General features: G+C 47.6%; 1 pseudogene; it reads left to right on the plus strand.

The window, feature by feature from the left end:
* Positions 1–16,729: 16,729 nt before the first annotated feature.
* LOC140421959 (uncharacterized) lies at positions 16,730–23,469 on the plus strand (annotated as a pseudogene).
* The last annotated feature ends 3,559 nt before the right edge of the window (positions 23,470–27,028 follow it).

Here is a 27,028-nt window from a genome sequence, read left to right on the forward strand (position 1 = left end):
CTTTCCGGACAGAGACAAGATTCTTTCTCCCTCAGAGGGATGTGTGACTTTGGAACTCTGCCGCAGAAGGCGGGTCACTGAATATGTTTAACACAGAGGTAGATAGATTCTTGTTCTTTGTTAGAGAATCAAAGGTTATCGGGAATGTGGAGCTTGAAATACAATTGGATCAGCCATGATCTTATCAAATGGCGGAGCAGACTCGAGGGGCCGAATGGCCGTCTGCTGTTCCTAATTCATAGTTTCAGATTAAAGTTCAATTTCCAGCCTTAAACATTTTAAATTCTCTTTTTGAGATAAGTTCAAAATGGCTTTCTTTTGAACCAAGAACTGGTTCTTTATTTGGCCAAGATCTTCCTTGGGCCACTTTAAGAACATCATCCAGATGCTGTTTCTGCTCAAGCAGAAAGGTTTGATATTCTCGTTTGGTCTGAGCTTTAAACAATTCTCAATCTGTCAGTTTCTCCTGATCCCATTCAGATCGGATTCCATTGAATTTTTCCTGAGCAACATCAACAGCCTCCTCGTTTTGGATCTTGCATTTTCTTTCTGAACCTTCCACACATTTCACCAATCAGTTTACACCAATCGTTCTGAGGTTGTGACTGGTCTTTTGATCTCAGTCCAGTGGTTTGGATTTTTTCCAGCTGTATCCTGCATCTCACTAACAGGACCATTTAGTTCAGTGTTAATGGTCATTAACCCTTTCTGCTCATTCCGAGATCTGGAGGGTAGGATGCTATTAAAATGAATGTCTCGTTTTTTTGCACAAGTAAAATCAAACAGCCAAGTACTTTGTAAACCATGTCTGGGCAGCAACTAAGAGAACAGAAGGAACAGGAAAGATTAGGGAACAGGCTGTTCTTTGACTATTAAATGTCTCAATTGCAGAGCGCTGTGAGCCAGGAAGCAGGCTGGTCACAGATGAGGTGTTGAATAAACAAGTAAGAGAGAGAGTGAGGGGAAGCCATCCCCAGGGAAACAGCTCAGCTACAGATGAAGTGCTGAAGACAAAAGGCCAGTTTGTGCAAAAGATCATTTTCTTTGCTAAACCGAAGACCATTCCCAAGTCCTGGTCACTTAGGCCGTACCGTGTGGTAGTTACTGGCTAGATTTGACCAATGGATTTTGGTTGTTGTTTGGGAAAAGGAGGGGTCTCGGTAGAGTTGAGGATTATGTGGGAAATAGATGCCTTTGTGTTCCCCGTCTTTGAGAGACTAAATGCTCACTGTTAATGTACCGAAGTATAAGATTGTTCTTTGTAATGTTTCATTATCTTTCATCTACTTTACTGAAGACTTTTATTGTTGTTTAATGAAAGAGGGTTGAGTTCTCACTGTTTCCACAGACCTTTCTCACTAGTATCCAAAAAGACAAGCCACCACACAAACCAGTGTTTCAGGTGAAATGAAAATCGCTTATTGTCACAAGTAGGCTTCAATGAAGTTACTGTGAAAAGCCCCTAGTCGCCACATTCCGGCGCCTGTTCGGGGAGGCTGGTACGGGAATTGAACCTTGCTGCTGGCCTGCTTGGTCTGCTTTAAAAGCCAGTGATTTAGCCCAGTGTGCTAAACCAGCCCCTAGTTGGAACACTCTCCCACTTCCACGGCGTTTCGGATCAGCTTTCAGTCCTTTCTGTGCCGGTGTTTGATTTGGAAATTCTGCAAAACCTTCCGCCGCCTCTTTAGTGTCCGTTACTAGAATTGTTCCATCGATATAGTTTCTTCCATCAATTTGTTCCTTAACTGGATCACAGGTAACTGAGGGATTTCACGAGAAACATCTTTACCCAGCGAGTGGTGAGAATGTGGAACTCGCTACCACAGCGAGTGGTTGAGGTGAACAGCTTGAATACATTGAAGGGGAAGCTAGATAAATACATGAGGTGGAAAGGAATAGAAGGAGATGCTGATGGGGGAGATGAAGAGAGGTGGGTGGAGGCTCATGTGGAGCATTAATATTGACAGAGACCAATCAAGATGACTGGCCTGACCCTGTGCTGTAGACTCAATGTAACAGAGGCAAATGTATTTATTTTAGATCCAACTGTAGTGGGGGGAAAACACTATTTACTATCCAGGGTAAAATAAATGTCCTTCATCAGCTTTTTAGGGTAATCTCAGTGGAAATATGCTCTCCCAGGCTTCCGGGTGCGGCGATGACCAGCTGAGTCGCACGTTTCGGCAGCTCCCGGTGGAACGGACTTTTGGGCTCTTAATAAGAGCCCCAACGGCAATTTTAACGGCTAAAAGTACTGTGCGGTGAACCAGAAGGGAATCCCCCCCTGGATACAGATGAAAAAAGGAGAGGAAGGTGGCCGGATTGCGGTGGATCCTTTAGAGCAGCGGCAAGGAAGACAAGCAAAAACCAAGATGGCGTCGGAAGGTGGCAGTTTAATATGGGGCCCTGAACAACACGAGTTTTTGAAACGCTGCGTGGAAGAACTCAAAAAGGAAATGAAGAAGGAGCTGTTGGCCCCGATATTACAGGCGATCGAAGGGCTAAAGGAGGAGCAAAAGACCCAGGAACGAGAGCTTCGGGTCGTGAAGGCAAAGGCTGCCGAGAATGAGGACGACATACAGGGCCTGGTGGTGAAGACGGAGATGCACGAGGCACACCATAAACGATGTGTGGAAAGGCTGGAGGCGCTGGAGAACAACGCGAGGAGGAACAACCTAAGGATTCTTGGTCTTCCTGAAGGTGCGGAGGGAGCGGACGTCGGGGCATATGTGAGCACGATGCTGCACTCGTTAATGGGAGCAGAGGCCCCGGCAGGTCCGCTGGAGGTGGAGGGAGCATACCGAGTGATGGCGCGAGGACCGAGAGCAGGAGAAATTCCTAGAGCCATAGTGGTGAGATTCCTCCGTTTTAAGGACAAAGAGGTGGTCCTTCGATGGGCAAAGAAAACTCGGAGCAGTAAGTGGGAGAACGCGGTGATCCGCGTATACCAAGACTGGAGTGCGGAGGTGGCGAGAAGGAGGGCGAGCTTTAATCGGGCCAAGGCGGTGCTTCACAAAAAGAAGATAAAATTCGGAATGCTGCAACCGGCAAGACTGTGGGTCACATATCAAGGGAGGCACCACTACTTTGAGACGGCGGATGAGGCGTGGACTTTTATCGTGGAAGAAAAATTGGAATGAGCGGGTTATTAAAAAAAAGAACGTTTGAAACAAAGTGGTGGGGCGAGTATGGGGGGCGAAGAGGGGGGGAAAGAGGAGTTTTATGTTATTAATCCTGCGATGTGGTAACTTTTCTCTCTTCCACAGGAGGTGGTGGGGGGAGGAAAGGAGGTGGAGGAGATGGGGCATTGACCATTGGGGGCGGGGCCAAGGGGGAAGCCCGGGCTCGGTTCCCGCGCTATGATAATCATGGCGGGAATAGGGAAGCAGGAAGGAGGGGGCGTAGCACGGTGCGAGCCGAGGTCACGGGGGGAAGCCGAGGTCGGCCAGAGTTTGCTGACTTCTGGGAGCAACATGGCGGGTGTAACTACGCTAGTGGGGGATCTAGCCGGGGGGGGGGGAACTATTGGGCTGCTGCTGCTGGGGAGAGGGGGGAGCTGGTATGGGGTGGGATGGGCGGGGGGGCACCGCCTGGGGAGACACAGCTGCATGGGAACCAGGTGAGGAGCTGGAAAAAGGGGATGGCTAATCGACAAGGGGGGGGTGTAAAAAAATGCCCCCCAACCCGGCTGATCACGTGGAACGTGAGAGGGCTGAATGGGCCGATAAAGAGGGCACGGGTACTCGCACACCTTAAGAAACTTAAGGCAGATGTCGTTATGTTACAGGAAACGCACTTGAAACTGATAGACCAGGTGAGACTACGCAAAGGTTGGGTGGGGCAGGTGTTCCATTCGGGGCTAGATGCGAAAAACAGGTGGGTGGCTATATTAGTGGGGAAGCGGGTAATGTTTGAGGCAAAGACTATAGTGGCGGATAGCGGGGGCAGATACGTGATGGTGAGTGGCAAACTACAGGGGGAGACGGTGGTTTTGGTAAACGTATATGCCCCGAACTGGGATGATGCCAATTTTATGAGGCATATGCTAGGACGCATCCCGGACCTAGAGGTGGGAAAGTTGGTAATGGGGGGAGATTTCAATACGGTGTTGGAACCAGGGCAGGACAGGTCGAGTCCAGGACTGGAAGGAGGCCGGCAGCAGCCAAGGTGCTTAAAGATTTTATGGAGCAGATGGGAGGAGTAGACCCGTGGAGATTTAGCAGACCTAGGAGTAAGGGGTTTTCGTTTTTCTCCTATGTCCACAAAGTCTATTCGCGAATAGACCTTTTTGTTTTGGGAAGGGCGTTGATCCCGAAGGTGAGGGGGACGGAGTATACGGCTATAGCCATTTCGGATCACGCTCCACATTGGGTGGACTTGGAGATAGGGGAGGAAACAGAAGGGCGCCCACCCTGGAGAATGGACATGGGATAATGGCAGATGAGGGGGGGGTGTCTAAGGGTGAGGGGGTGCATTGAAAAGTACTTGGAACTCAATGATAATGGGGAGGTCCAGGTGGGAGTGGTCTGGGAGGCGCTGAAGGCAGTGGTTAGAGGGGAGCTGATATCAATAAGGGCACATAAAGGAAAGCAGGAGAGTAGGGAACGGGAGCGGTTGCTGCAAGAACTTCTGAGGGTGGACAGGCAATATGCGGAGGCACCGGAGGAGGGACTGTACAGGGAAAGGCAAAGGCTACACGTAGAATTTGACCTGCTGACAACAGGTACTGCAGAGGCACAGTGGAGGAAGGCACAGGGTGTACAGTACGAATATGGGGAGAAGGCGAGCAGGTTGCTGGCCCACCAATTGAGGAAAAGGGGAGCAGCGAGGGAAATAGGGGGAGTGAGGGATGAGGAAGGAGAGATGGAGCGGGGAGCGGAGAGAGTGAATGGAGTGTTCAAGGCATTTTATAAAAAATTATACGAAGCTCAACCCCCGGATGGGAGGGAGAGAATGATGGGCTTTCTGGACCGGCTGGAATTTCCCAAGGTGGAGGAGCAGGAAAGGGTGGGACTGGGAGCACAGATTGAAATAGAGGAAGTAGTGAAAGGAATTAGGAGCATGCAGGCGGGGAAGGCTCCGGGACCGGATGGATTCCCAGTTGAATTTTACAGGAAATATGTGGACTTGCTCGCCCCGCTACTGATGAGGACCTTTAATGAGGCAAAGGAAAGGGGACAGCTGCCCCCGACTATGTCTGAGGCAACGATATCGCTTCTCCTAAAGAAGGAAAAGGACCCGCTGCAATGCGGGTCCTATAGACCTATTTCCCTCCTAAATGTAGACGCTAAGATTCTGGCCAAGGTAATGGCAATGAGGATAGAGGATTGTGTCCCGAGGGTGGTCCATGAGGACCAAACTGGGTTTGTGAAGGGGAGACAGCTGAATACGAATATACGGAGGCTGCTAGGGGTAATGATAATGCCCCCACCAGAGGGGGAAGCGGAGATAGTGGTGGCGATGGATGCCGAGAAAGCATTTGATAGAGTGGAGTGGGATTATCTGTGGGAGGTGCTGAGGAGATTTGGGTTTGGAGATGAATATGTTGGATGGGTGCAGCTGTTGTATAGGGCCCCAGTGGCGAGTGTGGTCACGAATGGACGGGGATCTGCATACTTTCGGCTCCATAGAGGGACAAGGCAGGGATGCCCTCTGTCCCCATTATTGTTTGCACTGGCGATTGAGCCCCTGGCAATAGCATTGAGGGGTTCCAAGAAGTGGAGGGGAGTACTTAGAGGAGGAGAAGAACACCGGGTATCTCTGTATGCGGATGATTTGTTGTTATATGTAGCGGACCCGGTGGAGGGGATGCCAGAGATAATGCGGACACTTCGGGAGTTTGGAGAATTCTCAGGATATAAACTGAACATGGGGAAAAGTGAGTTGTTTGTGGTGCATCCAGGGGAGCAGAGCAGAGAAATAGAGGACTTTCCGCTGAGGAAGGTAACAAGGGACTTTCGTTACTTGGGGATCCAGATAGCCAAGAATTGGGGTACATTGCATAGGTTAAATCTAACGTGATTGGTGGAACAAATGGAGGAGGACTTCAAGAGATGGGACATGGTATCCCTGTCACTGGCAGGGAGGGTGCAGGCGGTTAAAATGGTAGTCCTCCCGAGATTTCTCTTTGTGTTTCAGTGCCTCCTGGTGGTGATCACGAAGGCTTTTTTCAAAAGGATCGAAAAGAGTATCATGAGTTTTGTGTGGGCCGGGAAGACCCCGAGAGTGAGGAAGGGATTCTTACAGCGTAGTAGGGATAGGGGGGGCTGGCACTACCGAGCCTAAGTGAGTACTACTGGGCCGCCAATATCTCAATGGTGAGTAAGTGGATGGGAGAAGAGGAGGGAGCGGCGTGGAAGAGATTGGAGAGGGCGTCCTGTAGGGGGACTAGCCTACAAGCTATGGTGACGGCCCCATTGCCGTTCTCACCGAAGAAATACACCACAAGCCCGGTGGTGGTGGCGACTTTGAAAATTTGGGGACAGTGGAGACGGCATAGGGGAAAGACGGGAGCCTTGGTGGGGTCCCCGATAAGAAATAACCATAGGTTTGCCCCGGGGAGAATGGATGGGGGATTTGGAATATGGCAAAGAGCAGGAGTAACGCAACTGAAAGATCTGTTTGTGGATGGGAAGTTCGCAAGTCTGGGAGCGCTGACCGAGAAATATGGGTTGCCCCAAGGGAATGCATTCCGGTATATGCAACTGAGGGCTTTTGCGAGGCAACAGGTGAGGGAATTCCCGCAGCTCCCGACGAATGAGGTGCAGGACAGAGTGATCTCAAAGACATGGGTGGGGGACGGTAAGGTGTCAGATATATATAGGGAAATGAGGGACGAGGGGGAGATTATGGTAGATGAGCTGAAAGGGAAATGGGAAGAAGAGCTGGGGGAGGAGATTGAGGAGGGGCTGTGGGCGGATGCCCTAAGTAGGGTAAACTCATCGTCCTCGTGTGCCAGGCTAAGCCTGATTCAATTTAAGGTGTTACACAGGGCGCATATGACTGGAGCACGGCTCAGTAAATTTTTTGGGGTAGAGGATAGGTGTGCGAGATGCTCGAGAAGCCCAGCGAATCACACCCACATGTTCTGGTCATGTCCGGCACTACAGGGGTTCTGGGTGGGGGGTGACAAAGGTGCTTTCGAAAGTAGTGGGGGTCCAGGTCGAACCAAGCTGGGGGTTGGCTATATTTGGGGTTGCACAAGAGCCGGGAGTGCAGGAGGCGAGAGAGGCCGATGTTTTGGCCTTTGCGTCCCTAGTAGCCCGGCGCAGGATACTGTTGATGTGGAAGGAAGCCAGGCCCCCGGGTGTGGAGACCTGGATAAATGACATGGCAGGGTTTATAAAGCTGGAACGGATTAAGTTCGTCCTAAGGGGATCGGCTCAAGGGTTCACCAGGCGGTGGCAACCGTTCGTCGAATACCTCACAGAAAGATAGAGGGAATGGAAAAGAAGAAGGTAGCAGCAGCAGCCCAGGGGGGGAGGGGGGGGAGGGGGGGGGGGAGGGGGGGAGGAACCAGAAGGACTCTCAGGGTTGTTAATATATATGTATAATATGTATAGGTCGTTGCTATAAATAATTGTATATTGGACTGTTAAACCATATTTTTGGAGAGTGTTTATCTGAGACAAGGCAGTTGCCATTTAGTTTTAGTTTTCGTTTTTGTTATATACTATTTATTCTTTGTTTATAAAACAGGTCATTGTTATTTATACGGTTATATTATTGTGTAAAGGACACACAAAGTACTGTGATGGTTGACCAAAAATTTTCAATAAAGTATTAAAAAAAAAAAAAGAAATATGCTCTCCCAGGCTGTTACGATCCCGGTCGGGACTGTTAATATTTAAAGAGAAATCCAAACACTCAGTAATTAACTAAAAGAACCGTAACACAGGATTACATTCCTTTTAGCAAAACAAACTTTAATGGAAATTAAACAAAATGAATAAAGTTCATGCTACTAACCTAACACCTATTTAAGTTCTAATCCCATTCTACATTCAGTTCCACCCAAGGGTTCCCTTACACACCAGTCGACGAGGACCCAGGTTCGATCCCGGCCCTGGGTCACTGTCTGTGTGGAAATTGCACATTCTCCCCGTGTCTGCGTGGGTCTCACCCCCACAAGCCAAAGGTGTGCAGTGTAAGTGGGTTAGCGATGCTAAATTGCCCCTTAACTGAAAAAAAAATTGTGTACTCTGAATTTATTTGTTTTTAAAATCTGTATGAATATTGGCCTCGGGGGCATTATACAGCAGACAAATCCAGGAGGCAAATGTAGGACCGATTGCAAATCTCCCCAAAATCTCAAATAATTAGTTCCATTCCAGCCTATCAAATGTTTTTCAGCATCCAAAGACACCATGACCTCAGGCTCCAGAGCAGTGGAGGGGGAGAGGACAATGTTTAAGAGGCGTTGAGCATTGGCCGACAACGGCCATCCCTTCACAAAGCCTGTCCAATCTTCAGGCACGATAACTGGGAGACACGGCTCCAGCTGGAACGACGCCCTCAGCCAACAGCTTAACATCGGTGTTCAGAAGTGAAATGGGTCGGTACGGCCCACCTTCTACTGGGTCCTTGTCCCCCTTGAGGAGCAAAGAAATTGAGGCTCGAGTGAGGGTCAGGGGTAGTGACCCCCTGCACAGCGAGTGGTTAAACATGTCCATTAACAAAGGTATGAGCTGCTCCGAGAACATTTCTAAAATTCAGCTGGGAAGCTGTCCGGACCTGGGGCTTTGCCAGATTGCAGCTGCCCAATACACATCAATATTCCTGCCCGGCACAGGGGGGAATCCAATTCCCATCTCCTGCCTCCCTCTCCGGTCGGGAAATGTAAACCATCCAAAAAAAAATCATACCTGATGTGTTTGGAGGCTCCGACTCATACAGCTCACGGTGATATGAACCGAAAGCTACATTAACCTGGAGAGGAGCTGATCCAGGTTACCTTCCTTATTCCGAAGGTGATCAGCCTTCTCCCCATGTTTGTGCAAGGTGTCCCTGGAACACCGTAACTGACCCACAGCCTTATCCATAGGTATCAGTTCAAATTGGAGCTGTAATTTCGTCCTGTACGTCAGTCGCTCCGGTGTTGGGACAAGTAAATATTGGTGGTCAACTTCCAAAATGGAGTCCACCAGTCTTTGTCACTCCAATCTCTGTTTTCATGGTGTGAGATTTATGTGAGATCATTTCCCCCATGATTACATCTTTAGGGCCTCCCAGAGTGTGGAAGGAGATATTGACTCTGATTTGTTGAGCTTTGGCCGCAGACAACCACTCACAACATTTGTCATCAGACCTCAGCGTGGTGTCGAGTCTCCAAGGTGGGCATTGGGAAGGGCCAAAATCAACAAAATGAGGGGCGTGGTCAGAGATGACAATCGCCGAATATTCGGCTGCTGCCACTGAAGGGAGGAGGGATTTAGCAACAATAAAACATCAATTTGGGAATAACAAGACTCCACTAAAATTACATTTAAGCTCCTATTCACAAACTTACCCACTGTCAGAATGAACATGGTTCAGTCCTGGATGTGATTAACAGCAGCAATAACAGCAGAATCCAACCCCTGTCATCACTTGTGAACCCGCTGGTGTCTCCGCAGGTCTGTTGACCGAGTGAATCCCTTCCCATACACGGTGCAGGTGAACGGCCTCTCCCCAGTGTGAACTCGCTGATGTTTCTGCAGGCTGGATGAATGTCTGAATCCCTTCCCACACTGAGGGCAGATGAATGGCCTCTCCCCACTGTGAATTTGTTGGTGTCTCCGCAGGCTGGATGAATGTCTGAATCCTTTCCCACACTGAGAGCAGGTGAATGGCTTCTCTCCAGTGTGAATTCGCTGGTGTATCCGCAGTGTGGATAACTGAATAAATCCCATCCCACACTGAGAGCAAATGAATAGCTTCTCCCCAGTGTGAACTCGCTGATGTTTCCACAGGGTGGATGAATGTCCGAATTCGTTCCCACACTGAAGGCAGGTGAATGGCTTCTCCCCAGTGTGAACCCGCTGGTGTGTCTGTAGGTGGGATAACTGAGTGAATCCCCTCCCACACAGAGAGCAGATGAATGGCTTCTCCCCAGTATGAACTCGCAGGTGTGTCTGTAGGTGGGATAACTGAGTGAATCCCTTCTCACACTGAGAGCAGGTGAACGGCCTCTCCCCAGTGTGACTGCGTCGATGAGATTCCAGCTCTGATGGGAAACTGTATCCCTTCCCACAATCCCCACATTTCCACGGTTTGTCCATGTTTTGGGTCTCCTCGTGTCTCTCCAGGTCCAACAGTCAGTTGAAACCTCGTCCACACACACAACACGTGTACAGTCTCTCCCCGCTGTAAATGGTGCGATGTGTTTTCAGGCTGTGTAACTGGTTAAAGCTCTTTCCACAGTCAGTGCTCTGGAACACTCTCAGTCGGGTGTGTGTGTCTCGGTGTTTTTCCAGTCGCACTGATGTTTAAAATCTTTTGAAATCAACAGGTCGGGCAAACATTTCTCCTTCCAAATTTAATGGTTGATGAACCGAGTGACTGTCAGATCTAGACGTGATGTTTGAGATTTCTGTCTGTAAATCCTATCCTTTTAACATCCTGTAAAAGGAGTTTACAAAAGACATCACAATCAGTACAGGATAGAAATTTAGAACAGATTATTTTAATTTCTTTGGAACATTCTTTCCTCTCTCATTCCCCAAAAGCTGTAAATCTCCGCCCCACACACTCTCCCTCCATTCTCACTCGGCTGTATCTAATATTCACCCTCCCAATTCTCCTGAAGGTGCTGATTCAGGCTGACTGACAGATCCATGCTCACTGCTTCCTGTCCTGGACACAGAGATCATAAGAAATAGGAGCTGCAGTAGGCCATTCGGCCCATCGAGCCTGCTCAACCATTCAATGAGATCATTGGCTGATCTACCTCAGCACCATTTTCCCAAACTATTCCCCAGTTCCCTCGATCTCTTCAATATCGAGAAACCGATCAGTGTCTGTCTTGAAAATACTTGATGACTGAGGCTCCACGGTCTCTGGGGGAGAGAATTCCAAAGTTTCACCACATCCTCGAGTGAAGAAATCCCTCATCTCAGCTTTCTCTCCATTTTCCTGCCTTTTCCCCATAACCCTCGACCACCTCGCAGGTTTCGATGGGGGAGCAGTGATGGTGAGCGTGCCTTTTGTTTCTCTTTGTTTGAGGCTGAGAGGATGGGGGAGGGGTGGACTGTAAGGGCGGAGGGAAGTCAGCGGCCTTGGCCGGGGGCCACCATGCTAGCTGGGCGGGCTAGTTAACGGGAGTGAAGTGGGCGGTTGGCAGGAGGAAGGGGTGGTGGGGGGAGGTGGGGGTGATTGGGTTGTTTTTTTGTTTGGGTGATGGGGGTGGGGGGGGGAAAGAGGGTTTCTGAATTGACTGCGGTTGGTGTGGCGCAGTTGGGAAGGGAGAGATGGCGGCAGATTTCGGAAGGCGGGTCTGGTGACCCGGGTTGGGGGCTGGCTTAAAATGGGATCTGGCTGATCGGCAAGGGAACCCTGCCGCCGCCCCCGCCCCCCCCGCCCCGACCAGGCTGGTCAGGTGGAACGTGTGAGGGTTGAATGGGCCGGTTAAACGGTCACATGTTTTTGCGCATTGGAGGAGCCTGAAGGCGGACGTGGTGTTCTTGCAGGAGACGATCCTGAAGTTGGGGGATCAGACGAGGCTGAGGAAGGGGATGGTGGGGCAGGGCTCCACTCGGGGTTCGACATGACGATGAGGCGGTGGTGGTGTTGGTTAATATGACAGTGGCTTTTGAGGTGGGGAGCATCTTGGCCGAGTCGAGGGGTAGGTGCGTGACCGTCAGTGGGAAGTTGGGGGGGATGCCGGTATTCCTGATTTATGTCCAGAATTGGGACGAGGTCGACTTTATGAGGCGGGTGTTAGGGAAGATCCCAGACCTGGACAATGCACCGGATGATTATGGAGGGTAATGTTGATACGATCCTGGATCCGAGTTTGGATCGGTCGAGTTTTAAGTCGGAGGGGGGAGGAGGGTCATGAAGCACCTCAGGGGGCGGACCCACTGAGGTTTGGGAGGCCGAGGGAGAAGGAGTTTTCGTATTTCTCCCGTATGCTCCGGGTGTATTCCCGGATCGACAGTTTTGTTATGGACAAGGTGCTGTGGGCCGGGGTGGCCGACTCGGACTACTCGGTGATTGTGGTTTCCGGCCACGCGCCGCACTGGGTGGATTTGTGGGTGGTGAAGGGGGAGGCCCAATGGCCGCAGTAGAGGTTAGATGTGGGGCTGTTGGCGAATGAGGGAGTGTGTGAGCGAGTGACGGCTTCCACACGGGGCTATGTGGAGTTCAACGACACGGGGGAGGTCACAGCCACCACGCTGTGGGAGGCACTTAAGGCAGTAATTAGGGGGGAATTTATTTCAATCGATGTGCATAGAGAGAGGGTGGAGCGTGAGGAGAGGGCGAGGCTGGTAGGGGATATTCTGAGGGTGGATCAGAGGGACTCGGTGGCACTGGAGGAGAGGTTGTTAAAGGAGAGACAGAGGCTCCAGATGGAGTTTTGGTTGGTGTCCACGGGGCAGTTGCGGAGGGCCAGAGGGGCAGTGTATGAGTGGGGAAAAGGCGAGCAGGATGCTGGGCCATCAGCTGAAGAAGCAGGCAGTGGCGAGGGAGATTGGTACAGTGAGGAACGAGAGGGGCATCTGGAGGTGGTGAATGGGGCATTTGAGGCCTTCTATAGGAGGCTGTACGTGATTAAGCCCCAACCAGGAAGGAGAGGTCGAGACGGTTCCTGGATGGGTTGGAGTTCCCCAAGGTGGAGGGGGTGAGGGTTTGGGGCTGAAGGAGGTCTGTGAGTATGTGTATGGGCCCCGTGGGTGAAGCAGGTGTTCCTGGAGATAGGATGGGAGGGGGCGGGGTGTTGCTGAATTTGACAAATTATTATTGGGTGGCGAACATTGCGATGGTGAGGAAATGGGTGATGGAGGAGAGATCGGTGTGTGGGTGGGTGGAGGTAGCATCGTGTAGGGGCACGGGTTTGAGGGCACAGTTGTTGGCACCTTTTCTGTTCTCCCCGGTCAGGAACTCCGTGAGCCCGGTGGTGGTTTCAGCATTTTGGGTGTGGGGTCAGTGCTGGCAGCATTTCGGGCTGGAGGACATGTCGGTGTGGGCACCGATACCTGACAACCACAGCTTTGTGCTGGCGGGGCTGGATACGAGGTTCCGAGGGTGGCGGCAGGTGGGAGAGAGAACTTTAGAGACTTGTTCACAGGGGGGAAATTTGCGAGACTGGAGGAGTTGGAGGAATTGTGAGAGTTGCCAAAAGGGAACGGCTTTAGGTTCCTGCAGGTGAGAGATTTCTTGAGGAGAGAGGTGCCGTTCTTCCCGGGGCTGCCGCCTCCGGTGTTGCAGGACAAGTTCAGAGGATGATATAGGGGAGGGGACGGTGTCGGATATCTACAGGGAATTGATGGAGAGGGTGGGTGCCCCGGGGGAGGAGATTAAGAGCAAATGGGAGGGGTTGGGAGGGGAGGTGCAGCCGGGACATGGGCCGAGGCCGTGCGGAAAGTGAATGCGTCCTCGCCGTGTGCGAGGTTGAGCCTCATCCAGTTTAAGGTAGTGCATAGGGCCCACATGATGGTGGTGAGGATGAGCCGGTTCTTTGCGGGGGTGGAAGGTGGTGTGACCGTGTGCGGAGGGCCCGTGAATCACGTTCACATGTTCTGGGCGTGTCTGAGACTGAGGGGTTCGGGCAGGGGTTCTCGGATGTTATGGGTGTGGGGGTGGCCCTGGGTCCGGAGGTGGCGATATTCGGTGTGTCGGAGGATGCGGGACTCCAGGTGGGGAGAGAGGCAGATGTTTTGGCCTCTGCCTCCTTGATAGCCCGGAGACGGATTTTGTTGTGCTGGCGGGACTCGGAGCGGCCGGAAGAGGGAATGTGGGTGAGCGACCTGGCAGAATGCCTGCGGCTGGAGAAGGTCACGTTCACTTTGTGGGGGTCGGTAGAGGGGCTCACCCGGAGGTGGAAACCTTTCATTTTACATTCGGTGCTCACCAATGGTTTAAGAGCTTGGGAGAGGGACTAGACAGGGTTGCCCTCTGTCTCCTTGTTGTTTGCGTTGTCCACTGAGCCCTTGCCGGAGGATATTTCATCGGAGTCTCTGATATCAGGACTGGAGGGTGGGGTGAGGCAGCACAAGATCACTCTGCGTGCAGATGACGGGCTGCTGTTTGTGTCGACCTCCAGTGTTTCAGTCCCGGCCATTATTGGAGTAGTGGATAGATTTTTAAAAAAAGTATTTTTATTCAGATTTTAGCATTTTAACGATTACAGCACAGAACATTACAAAATAAACCCAACACAAAACCCCCAGACCCACCCCACCCCCAACACCCGAACCAACCTCCCAACCTCACTCCCTCCCCTCCCCACCTCACTCCCTCCCATCCCTCCCCCCTCCTCCCCCCTAGCAGTTGATGATAACCAGAACCAAAGTGAATTTATTAAATGGTAAGTTGGGGGTGGTTGAAATCAATTAAATTCTAGATAACACAAATCTTCAATTTAAAAACTTTCATTTCTATAGCACCTTTCACAACCACAGGATGTCCCAAAGTGCTGTGCACCCAATGAAGTGTAGTCACTGTTGTAATGTAGGAAATGCAGCAGCTAATTTACACACAGCAAGATCCCACACACAGCGGTGTGATAATGAGCAGATGATTTGTTTCTCGGGATGTTGATTGAGGGATAAATATTGACCAGGAGACTGGGGATAACTCCCCTGCTCTTCTTCAAAATAGTGACTGTGGGAACTTCTACATTCACCTGAGAGGGGCAGACAGGGCCTCAGTTTAACATCTTATTTGAAAGAAGGATGTTCTGACAGTGCAGCACTCCCTCATTGCTGGGATGAATATTGCTCTCAGGCCTCTACACTGAGATTTGAACCCACAACCTTCTGACTCCGAGGTGAGAGAGCTGCCCATTGAGCCACGACTGACACTATAGACAATACAAAGTTAGAAAGTGAAAGTTACCCTTTAAATCCCCTACCCTTTGTCTCCAGTGCTTAAATCTAGTAATAAACCCCAGGTATAAATAACCTGTCTGTGCGGAGTCTGCACATCCTCCCCGTGTGTGCGTGGGTTTCCTCCGGGTGCTCCGGTTTCCTCCCAGTCCAAAGATGTGCAGGTTAGGCGGATTGGCCATGATAAATTGCCCTCAGTGTCCAAAATTGCCCTTAGTGTTGGATGGAGTTACTGGGTTATGGGGATAGGGTGGAGGTGTTGACCTTGGGTAGGGTGCGCTTTCCAAGAGCTGGTGCAGACTCAATGGGCCGAATGGCCTCCTTCTGCACTGTAAATACTAGGATAATCTATGAACATGGATTTGACTGACAAATGTAGAAGTGTCGGTTTTGAGCCACAAGTTTTGACTTCCCATGTGAGCCTTGGGAACCTTTCTTTCTTTTAAATAAATTTAGAATACACAATTGTTTTTTCAATTAAGGGTCAATTTAGCATGTCCAATCCACGTAGCCGGCACATCTTTGAGTTGTGGGGGTGAGACCGACGCAGATACGGGGAGAATGTGCAAACTCCACATGAGCAGCGACTTGGGGCAGTATTGAACCTGGGGCCTTGGTGCCATGAGGCAGCAGTGTTAACCACTGCGCCACCATGCCACCTCTCGGGCACATTTCTGTCTCTCTATTGCTCGTGTCAATGACAACCAGGCAACGGAGTTGAGGGCTGAATTTAACTGAGAATAATGGGGCCTGCACCCCGGTTGGGAAACTGCTTTGCATTAATAGAGAGAGCCATGATGTGGAGATGCTGGCGTTGGACTGGGGTGAGCACAGTACGAAGTCTTACAACACCAGGTTAAAGTCCAACAGGTTTGTTTCGATGTCACTAGCTTTCGGAGCGCTGCTCCTTCACCTGAGGAAGGAGCAGCGCTCCGAAAGCTAGTGACATCGAAACAAACCTGTTGGACTTTAACCTGGTGTTGTAAGACTTCGTACTTAATAGAGAGACAGGAAGGAGCTGGAGGACTGACAGGGAAATGGGCCCCAACCAATTGTTATATCGGTCACTCAGAGCCAAAGAGAAACCTGTACCTTTAAATACAATGGAACTGAGTTTTAAAAAGTTATCAATATCGGTACCGGGTAGAAATTCAGAACGGACAATTCTAATTTCTATTGGACATTCTTTCCTCTCTTTCTCCAAATGCTGTAAATCTTCATCTCACGCACTCTCCCTCCATTCTCACTCTGCTGTATCTAATATTCACCCTCCCAATTCTCCTGAAGGTGCTGATTCAGGCTGATTGACAGATCCATGCTCACTGCTCCCTGTCTTGGACACAGAGATCTGAAAATCTTCATGTTGGCTTGCCAGACAGATATATGCCTACATAACTGGACTGAAAATGTGTGTAACATACAGACTGGATTTACTTCCTTTTCTTCAGTTGTTGTAAGTCACCAATGTTCCCCCAGACTGAGAAAATAAATGGAAAGGGGGAAATATGGATTTCCTCCCAGATGTTGCCCAGAGGGGGAAGCTTTCCTCCAACTTCTGTGTTGTGACGTGACGTTAAAATGGAACCCTGCCTGAACGAGCCAATAGGAATCACTCTGCTCCGCAGTGACGTCCCGGGGTTCCAGTGCGCAGGCCCGGCGCGCGGATACGGGAGCCCCTCCCCCTGCAACTCCACGAGATGGTTTCCAGGCAACCGGCTGCTCCGGCCAGGGCGAGCATCCCCGTGCCCTCCCTTTCTCCCCGGGACTGCGCATGTTCAAATGTGAGGGGAAGCTGCGCATGTGCGGGGTAGAGGCCCCTCACTGACCTTCCTGCGCGGGCTTTGTGTGAATGTCCATTGAGCTTCACACAGACTGAAACCGCCTCCGGTCTCTAACATCTGTGAGTAAAACACTTTCTTTTCTCCCCCTTTCCATTTATTTTCTCATTCTCACCTTCAATGCGTCACTTGCAGCAACTGAAGGGAAAGGAAGTGAATCAGGGAGGGTGCAGACTCTGGAAAGCTTGGTCCAGGTCTCTCTCTCTCTTAAACACATTGACATCCTTTGCTCCCTCAGCTTGACACATTTATTTGTCTGGCTAAAAGGATGGTCTCTTCCCTAATGATCACAATTAAAGGGCTGGTTTCCCCAGGAGTTGGCTGACATTTAAGGGACAGTAAATTAATATCGGACAGAGATATGTCTCGTGTTGTTTCATGGTACAGATTAGATATCTTATTTATGGTTCAGTAATAAAGTATGTTTATTATTATTTCTAGTCTTGCTATGTTGTACTGTAGCTACATTATATATTCCAGTCATCTCTTCCCTCAGAGGGTTGATAGTCTCTGGATTTCTCTTCCAAAGGGACCACTGGAGTCTGGGGGTCATTGAATATTTTCAACGATTTGTTTGACAGATTTCTGATTGACGAGGGAGTCAAAAGTTGTGGGGAACAGGTAGGAAAATGGAGAGAGTGCTGAAGTGAGGAGGGATTTCCTCATTCGAGGATGTGGTGAAGCTTTGGAATTCTCTCTCTGGAGAGCTATTGATCCTCAGTCGTCAACTATTTTCAAGAAATTGATAGGTTTCTAGATGTTGAATATATAAAGGAATATGGGGGATAGTGGGGGAAGATGGTGCTGAGGTAGTTAGGCCAATGATCTCATAAATGTTTGAGCTAGCTTGATGGGCCAAATGGCTCGCTGCAGCTGCTACTTTTTATGGTCCCAGTTTCCTGGAGAGGAAGTGGCAACTCTGGATATGTCAATCAGCCTGAATCAGCACCATAAGGAGAATTGGGAGGGTGAATATTAGATACAGCAGAGTGAGAATGGAGAGAGAGTGTGTGGGACGGAGATGGTATTTGGGAACAGATGAGGAAAGAATGTTCCAGTGAAAGTAGAATTGTCTGTTCAGAGTTTCTGTCCTGTACTGACAGATGTCTTTTGTAATTTGTTTTTACAGGACATTGGAAGGGGAGGAAATACAAACAAAAATCTCAAACCAAATCTCTACATCTGACAGAGTCTCTCAATTCCTTGGGACCTGAATATTATCAGCCTTTGTATGTGGAAGGAGAAATCTTTGCCTGATCTGTCGGCTTCAAAATATTTCAAACCTCAGTGTGACTGGAAAAGCACCGAGACACATACACCTGAGTGAGTGTTCCAGAGCACTGACTGTGGAAAGAGCTTTAACCAGTTACACAGCCTGAAAACACATCACACCATTCACAGCGGGGAGAGACCCTACCCTTTTTCTCTGTGTGAACGAGACACAAACCATGGGGAAACCATGGAAATGTGGAGACTGTGGGAAGGGATACAAAGCCCCATCGGAGTTGGAAGCTCATCGACGCAGTCACACTGGGGAGAGGCCATTCAGCTGCTCTAAGTGTGGGAAGCGATTCACTCAGTTATCGCACCTGCAGTCACACCAGCGAGTACACACACAGGAGAGGCCATTTACCTGCTCTCAGTGTGCGAAGGCATTCTCTCACTTATCCAACTTACGGGTACATCAACGAATTCACACTGGGGAGAAGCCTTTCATCTGCTCCCAGTGTGGGAAGGGGTTCAGTGATTCATCCACCCTGCGAACACATCATCGAGCTCATACAGGGGAAAAGCCATTCATCTGCCCTTAGTGTGGGAAAGGATTCACTCACGTATCCAACCTGCAGGTACACCAGCGAGTTCACACTGGGGAGAGGCCATTTACCTGCTCTCAGTGTGGGAAGGGGTTCATTGATTCATCCACCCTGTGGACACATCAGCGAGTTCACACCGGGGAGAGGCCATTCATCTGCTCTCAGTGTGGGAAGGGATTCAGTGATTCATCGTCCCTGCAGACACACCTACGAGTTCACACCGGGGCGAGGCCATTTACCTGCTCTCACTGTGACAAGGCATTCAGTGATCCATCCCACCTGCGGAGGCACCAACAAGTCCACAAGTGATTACAGGAATTGTATTCTGCTGTTGTTAATCCTGCTCTCAATTGCATCAAGGATGGCATTTCGTTAATTCTGCCATATTGTCAATAGCGATGGTTGGAGAGTTTCTTTCTGCTTGAGTATCTGGACTAATAACTTTATTTCCAGTGGGTTGATGCTCTTTGAGCCTTGTTGTGAATACCTGGCTAAATTTCACAAAGAACAGATTGAAAGGATATTTGGAAGTCAGAAGGTACTTAATTTGCATTTCTGTTTGGAACCTCCCAAAGCATGCCACATTGTCATGAAGATGGGCTATGGTGGTATATGGTTCTTTTGTTTAATTTATCTGGGTGTTTCTCGCAGAAGAAAACTATCAGGGTATGCGGGACATGTTGTTTGAGGTGGACTGGGAAACCACATTAAATGGTATGATGGGACACAGGCAATAGCTAATATTCAAGGAAGTATTATATATCTACCAGTGGGTCAGTTAACTCAGTTGGCTGGATGGCTGGTTCATGATGCGAAGGGGCCAACAGCACAACTTCATCTCCAGTGCCGGCTGAGGTTATCCGTGAAGGGTCTAGCTTCTCAACATTGCCCATCACCTGAGGTGCATTGACCCTCAGGTTAAATCACCACCAGTCAGCTCTCTCTGTCAAAGCGGAGAACAACCTATGGCCCTCTGGGATTTTGGAGACTTTCATATCACATCTATACAATAAATATAGATTTCTTTAAGGAACAAAAATCCAACAGAAGTGATGGAACCATGGCTAACAAGAAAAGTTAACGGTTCCATTAGATCGAAGGAAAAGGCAGTGCATTCCAGACCGTCAGTGGGCTGATGCTCTTTGAGCCTTGTTGTGAATACTTGTTTTCAAATTTCACAAGGATCACCGAGTGAAAGGATGTTTGAAAGTAAGAATATATTTACTTCACATTTCATTTTGGAACCCCCTAAATTATGCTCGTTGCCATAGAGATGGACAATGGTGATTACATGGTCCTTTGTTTAATTTATTCGGGTGTTTCTCACAGAAGAAAACTGCCAAGCTAAGGGGCAAGTTGTCTGTGGGAAACTGGAAAATTACAATAAAAGGCACGATGGTGGACAGGAAATTGCCAGCATTTAAGGAATTATTACCTGTTGACATTAAATATAGCTTGTTTTAAGGAACAAAAATTCCAAAAGGAACAGTTATGCGACCCTGACTAACAAGAAAAGTTAAAGATTCCATTAGATCAAAGGAAGAGACTCAAAGTGGCCAAAATAGTAGCGGGCCTGAGGATTGGGAACTTGTTTTAGAATTCAGCAAAGGAGGACCAAGAAACTGATAAAGAGAAAATAGAATATCAGAGCAAACTGGGGAGAAACATAAAAACCGACTAGAAAAGCAACTTTAGGAATGCGAAAAGGAAAAGATTAGCAAAGACCAATGTGGGTCCATTCCAGGCAGAGACAGGAGAGTTTATAATGGTGGATAAGGAAATGGCAGAGAAACTAAACAATGTGTGTCTGTCTTCACAGAGCAAGATATTGAAATTGTCCCCAAAACACCAGAGACCAAGGGACTAGTGAGCACGAGGAACTGAAAAAGTAGCACTGGAGAAATTCTCATAGAATTTATAGTGCAGAAGGAGGCCATTCGGCCCATTGAGTCTGCACCGGCCCTTGGAAAGAGCACCCTACTTAAGCCCACACCTCCACCCTAACCCCGTAACCCAGTGGTTGAAAGTTAATAAACCCCCAAAAGCTGATGATCCACATCCCAGAGTGTTGAAAGAGGTGGCTGTAGAGATAGTGGATACATTGGTGATCATCTTTCAAAATTCTATAGATTCTGGAATGGTTCCTGCCGATTGGAAGGTGGTAAATGTAACCCCACTATTTAAGGAGAGAGAGAGAAAACAAAGAACCACAGACCCATTAACCTGACATCAGCAGGATGGAAAATGCTACAATCTATTATAAAGGATGTGATAACATACGAATTAGGAACAGGAGTAGGCCACTCGGCCCCTCGAGCCTGCTCCACCATTGAATAAGTTAAGAGCTGATCTGATTGTAACCTCAGCTTCACATTCCCGCCGACCCCTCTGATAACCTTTCACCCCCTTGCTTATCAAGAATCTATCCAGCTGTGCCTTCAAAATATTCAGACTTTGTTTCCACTGCCCTTTGAGAAAGAGAGTTCCAAAGACTCCCAAGCCTCTGCCTCAAATGGGCAACTTGTTACTTTTAAAGTGACTCCAATTTCTAGATCCTCCCACAAGAGGGAACATCCTTTCCACATCCACCCTGTCGAGGCACCTCAGGATCTTATACGGTTCAATCAAGTCACCTAAACTCCATCGGACACAAGCCCAGCCTGTCCAATCATTCCTCATAAGACCAGCCTCCAATTCCAGGTATGAGTCCAGTAAACCTTCTCTGAACTGCTTCCAACACATTTACATCATTCCTTTAATGAGAGCGATACTATACACAGTGCTCCAGATGTGGTCTCACCGATGACCTGTATAACTGAAGCATAACCTCCCTACTTTTGTATTCAATTCCCCTCACAAACAATAATTCTATTAGCTTTCCTAATTACTTGCTGCACCTGTATACTCGCCTTTTGTGATTCATGCTCTTGGACACCCAGATCCCTCTGAGTCTCAGAGCTCTGGAATCTCTCACCATTTAGATAATAAGCTTTTTTTATTCTTCTGGCCAAAATGGACAATGAAACATTTTCCCACGTTATTCTCCATTTGGCAGGTGTTATTCCATTCATTTAACATCTTCCTTTTTAACCTTATGTCCTCTTCACAATTTACTTTCCTGCTTACCTTTGTATCATTGGAACATAGCAGGGGTTGGCCATTCAGCCCATCAAGCCTGCTCTATCATTCAATACATTCATGGCTCATCATCCACTTCAATTCCTTTATCTCCACATCCCTTTGTGTTATTGGTATTTAGAAAGCTGTCAGTCTCTACTTTAAACACACTCAATGACTGCACTTCCACAGCCCTCTTGAGTAAAGAAATGTCTCCTCCGAGACCGGTCCTTGATTCCAGACTTTCAATTCCTTTAAGATCACCTCTCATTCTTCAAGATTCTGGAGACTGCACATCCAGTTTCCCCAATCTCTCTTCATAGGATAGTCCTGCCATCCCCGGAACAAGTCTGGTGAACCTTCATTGCCCTCCCTCTGTGGCAATACTATCTTTCCTAAGGTAAGGGGAGCAAAACTGCACACAGTACTCTAGCTGCGGTCTAACCTAGGTTCTACACTTCTCCTGTACTCAAATCCTCTTGTGATAAAGGCCAACATCCCATTAACCTTCCTAATAACTTGCTGCACCTGCATGATAGCCTTCAGTGACTTATTGACAGGATGCCCAGGTCCATTTATACCCAGGTCTCTTTACCCTCATTACCACTCACGTTAACTGCATACGAGGCTCAGGTCACACAGAATGAGACCATTCGGCCGATCGTGCTAATGCCAGATCTGTGAAAGAGCCAACCAATTAATCCCATTGTCCAGAAATGTTCTTTTCGTTTCAAGGATCTGTCCAATTCCCTTTTGAAGAAAGAGTTGAATCTGTTTCTTGCACCCTTTTCAGGTAATGCACTCCTGATCACAACAACTTGCCTGTATTTTAAAAACAAATTATTCAGGATATAGTATGTTTAGATTTTCATTGAGAATTTCAGAGAGAATCAAAATATTACTCAAAATTAAACCTCAATCTTCATCAATCATTTTAATGAGGGGACCAACTGTAATATATCCCAAGTTTGAGGAAAATCTAAAAAAAAAAAAATCCTTTTCTGTAACATCATAGAACCTCCAAAAGATTTAGATTTTAGATTTAAATATATTGTTACGTGTACTGAGATACAGTAAAAAGTATTGTTCTGCGTAAAGTGCAAGCAGATTGTTCCATACATGGAAAACAGAGGACATGCAATAAATACACAATGTAAATACACAGACATCGGGTGAAGCTTAATGAATGTAGTGCTAAGTGTAGTCATTGTTGTAATGTACAAAACTGTAGGTAGGACTGGGAAATCCATTAAATTTTATAATTCCATATTCATGGCTATAAGTAACAAGGTCAAGGAAGTCATTTTAAACTCGTAACATCTAGCTTCTAGCACAGATTATGGAACATTTCTTTGTTAATCACATATTGATTTCATGTTAGAAGCCAGTCACAAAACAGTTGATTATGCAACAATGAACTCTGATTAAGTTATAATTCGCAAAACAATGTAATAGATAATATTGTAATGGCCAAATTATTGTTTTATAAATTAAGATTGTACAAACCCAAATGTTTCTAAACTGCAGAGCGAGCAGAAATTGTTTATACAAAGAAAGTATTCTGATAAATAGCGGGCTATCATATTCTATCCAAGTCTGACTCAAGAATAAGCTTATTATTCAACCTGATCAAGATTGGAAAAAAAAAAAAAGGGGGGCAGCACGGTGGCGCAGTGGATAGCACTGCTGCCTCACGGCGCCGAGGTCCCAGGTTCAATCTTGGCTCTGGGTCACTGTCCGTGAGGAGTTGCACATTCTCCCCGCAGGCTAAGCGGATTGTCCACGTTAAAATTGGCCCTTAATTGGGAAAACTGAATTGGGTACTTTAAATTTATTTTTCTTTAAAAAAATTTTTAATGAAAAAAAAAATTAGAAAAGAAGCTATTGCCTTCCACAAACTGTCTTTTTAAACCAGTATATCTTGCATTAACCAAATGTATGAATTAGATTACTGTATTAATTAGCTACCAGCCAGTAGCAGTAATACCTAGTGAGCCTTAATCGATTTGCAACTAATGAATCCACTGTGAATCAGTAGTGATAGTGAAAGCTTGAATTTTATTTGCTGTAAAAATGTAAAAGCTTAATTGCTGTGTATGTAAAGAATGTGAAATGAAGATAAATGTACTGGCAAGAGAGACCTTCAAACTCTGATTAACCTCAACATTTGAAACTGTATGAATAAGGGATTGTACAGAATCAGATAAAGGGATAGTATCATAGAATTTACAGTGCAGAAGGAGGCCATTCAGCCCATCAAGTCTGGATCGGCTCTTGGAAAGAGCACCCTACCCAAGGTTAACACCTCCACCCTATCCCCATAACCCAGTAACCCCACCCAACACGAAGGGTATGAAACAGTTCTATTGTATTCCTGTCTCAGATAATGAGAGTAGGCAGTATAAGTAATTGGGGATCCAATTCAATTAATCTTGTGACCAAATTGACAATTATCATGTTACAACAGGCCCAACTCTGACATGAGTTAATGGACACTTTGGGGATAAAGGTAGAGGGTCCGAAGGTCTTCCTTGTTGGCCAAGTACTGAAGATTCCCGAGACCGAGTTCCAAGGAAATTACTGTCAAAGGAGCCAGACTCGCGAGGCTGAATTCCACAAGAATTACTGTCAAAGAAGGAGCCAGAGAGGGTTACTCTTCTACAGACTGATCACCCACATGAAGTTGTAAAAGTCAATGTCTGAAAGTTGTTCAGTAAATCATTTCATTTAATAAACTTTTAAATCCAGAGAATTCTGATCTTGCCTTAATTGGTTTGTCTGAACCAAAGTGAATTTATTAAATGGAAATTTGTGGGTGTCTGAAATCAATTAAGTTCCAGATAAAAGTTCAGATAATAGAAATCTTCAATTTAAAAACTTGCATTTCTATAGCGCCTTTCACACCTGAGGATGTCCCGTAGCCAGCTCAGATGGCCATGTGCAAAGGACCATGGGAATTATGGCCAACCCAGGACTCAGACAGACTCCGAGCTTGTGTGTGTATTTGCAACCCAGATAGCTAGACGTGATCGAAACCCCCGCTCGTTTGCATTCTAATGGCCCATTTCCCCAGAACAAAAGAACTGTACTCAGGTAACCGATACAGATACAGACTAAGTAACGCCACTCCCTTTGGTCAGGGAGCCCAAACAGCCAAGGTCAATGACCGCTGAGGACACGCCCAGCCATCAAGGCACCCGCCCCTTTATGGGCCAAAATCGAAGGCAGTGATCGAAGCCTGTCGCATTATTGGGTCCAAGTTAAGGACCGCCCCAGACTGCGAAATCCCAGAGGGATAAGAAGAGACACAGCCATGCTCGGTCTCTCTTGGATCCGGCCTATGCCAACCCAAATGCAGTATAACGACCAGACAGACAAGTTCAAGACCAACGATCGCTACCAGATGGATGGGCCCAGCAGAAAGAGCCACTTCTTCCACCTAGCCACACAAGATCCAGACAAAGGCCTTGTCCATCTGCATAGAGCCGGTTGCCCTGAAGCTAAGTAGAGGTTATTGTAGTTGTTAGGTGTAGTTTAACTTGTCGTGTTTTGTGTTGCATGTCGAAGTAATCCTTGGGTGTAAATAAACCATCTTTGAACTTGAACTGACTAACTGGTTGTGTGGTCCTTTGATCGATATCCGGTAAAGCCTTGTGGTGGTATCATTTGATATCTGGCGACTTTAAAGAGCATCATTATTAAAAAGAGCAACAGGCCCAACATACTTTACAGTCAATGAAGTACTTTTGAAGTGCAGTCACTGTTATAATGTATGAAACGCAGCAGCCAATTTACACACAGCAAGATCCCACACACAGCAATGTGATAATGAGCAGATGATCTGTTTTTGGTGATGTTGATTGAGGGATAAATATTGACCAGGACACCGGGGATAACTCCCCTGCTCTTCAATATAGTGTCTGTGGGAACTTTTACACCCACCTGAGAGGGGCAGACAGGGCCTCAGTTTAACATCTTATTTGAAAGAAGGCTGTTCTGACAGTGCAGCACTCACTCCGTGGTCGGACCAGGAATGTTGGAACTGTTTTTTGTCCACAGGTCCCTGACTGGGTCTTAACTTTCTGACTCAGAGGTGAGAGAGCTGCCTACTGAGCTATGGCGGACACGAGTTAGAAAGGAAAAGTTATACTTTAAAACCCTCCACCCTTTGCCTCCGATGCCTAAATCTAATAATTAAAAACTCCAGTATAAAAATATTTCGCTGACAAATGTTGAAGTATTGATTTCGAGCCACAAGTTTTGACTTTCCACTTGCTCCTCTGCACCTTTCTGTCTCTATTGCTCATATCAATGACAGCCGGGAGATGGAGCTGTGGGCTGACTTTAGCTGAGAAAAACGGGGTCTGCATCCCAGTTGGGAAACTGCCATGTGTGTCGCACTAATTGAGAGTCAGGTAGGCGCTGGAGGACTGACTGGGAAATGGGCCTCCAACCAATTGTTACATCGGTCACTATTCCGATCCCAGATCAGACCCCAACAGTGGCTAGGATACTGGACCAAAACCCCAACATTTCAGATTATTTGTCAGACTGTGCGGAAAGAATGATTCTCTCCAGGAGTGATCACATGAAGAAATAGGGCTTGGTTATTTTTAAAATAAAATTTTATTATGGCGACAATATTAAGCATTTTAACATCACACCCAAAAACAACAGCTTACAATTACCCATTCAACCACAGCTACTCAATCTCTCATTAAACAACAGGAAAAGAAAGATACAGCTCTCAATCTATCTTACTATGGAGAATTGTGGACCTAGAATTCAACTCCTCCAAATCGTTCTCCAAAAACTGCTCTCTAAAGATTTTTAAAATGTCTTTCTGCCTTCCTTGGTTCCATCCAGCAATGACCTCATCTCCCCAAGCTGGAAAACAAATGATCCCTGACGGCTGCAAAGTACAGAAATTCCACAAGTACTATCCCAGTCAAACCACAGTCCATTAGCCCAGACTGCAAAACACATTCCTTTGTCAATTTCACCCTCTGGCTACTAAAAACACCCAGGCCCTGCAAAACAGGAGCCTTCTTTAAAATAAAAACAGGACCACTGCAGTGAATCGCAACTAGCCTCAAAAATAGTCAGCCCACTGGAGGCAGAGGTGTTAGACCGGCCAGTCCAGCAGAAAGAAACCCTCCAATCATCACCATTCACCAGATGTCAGAATGAACAAAATACAGTCCTGGATGTCAGTGAGAGCAGAAACAATAAC

The sequence above is a fragment of the Scyliorhinus torazame genome, chromosome 5, assembly GCF_047496885.1.
Source record: "Scyliorhinus torazame isolate Kashiwa2021f chromosome 5, sScyTor2.1, whole genome shotgun sequence".
In the NCBI taxonomy this organism is placed as follows: Eukaryota; Metazoa; Chordata; class Chondrichthyes; order Carcharhiniformes; family Scyliorhinidae; genus Scyliorhinus; species Scyliorhinus torazame.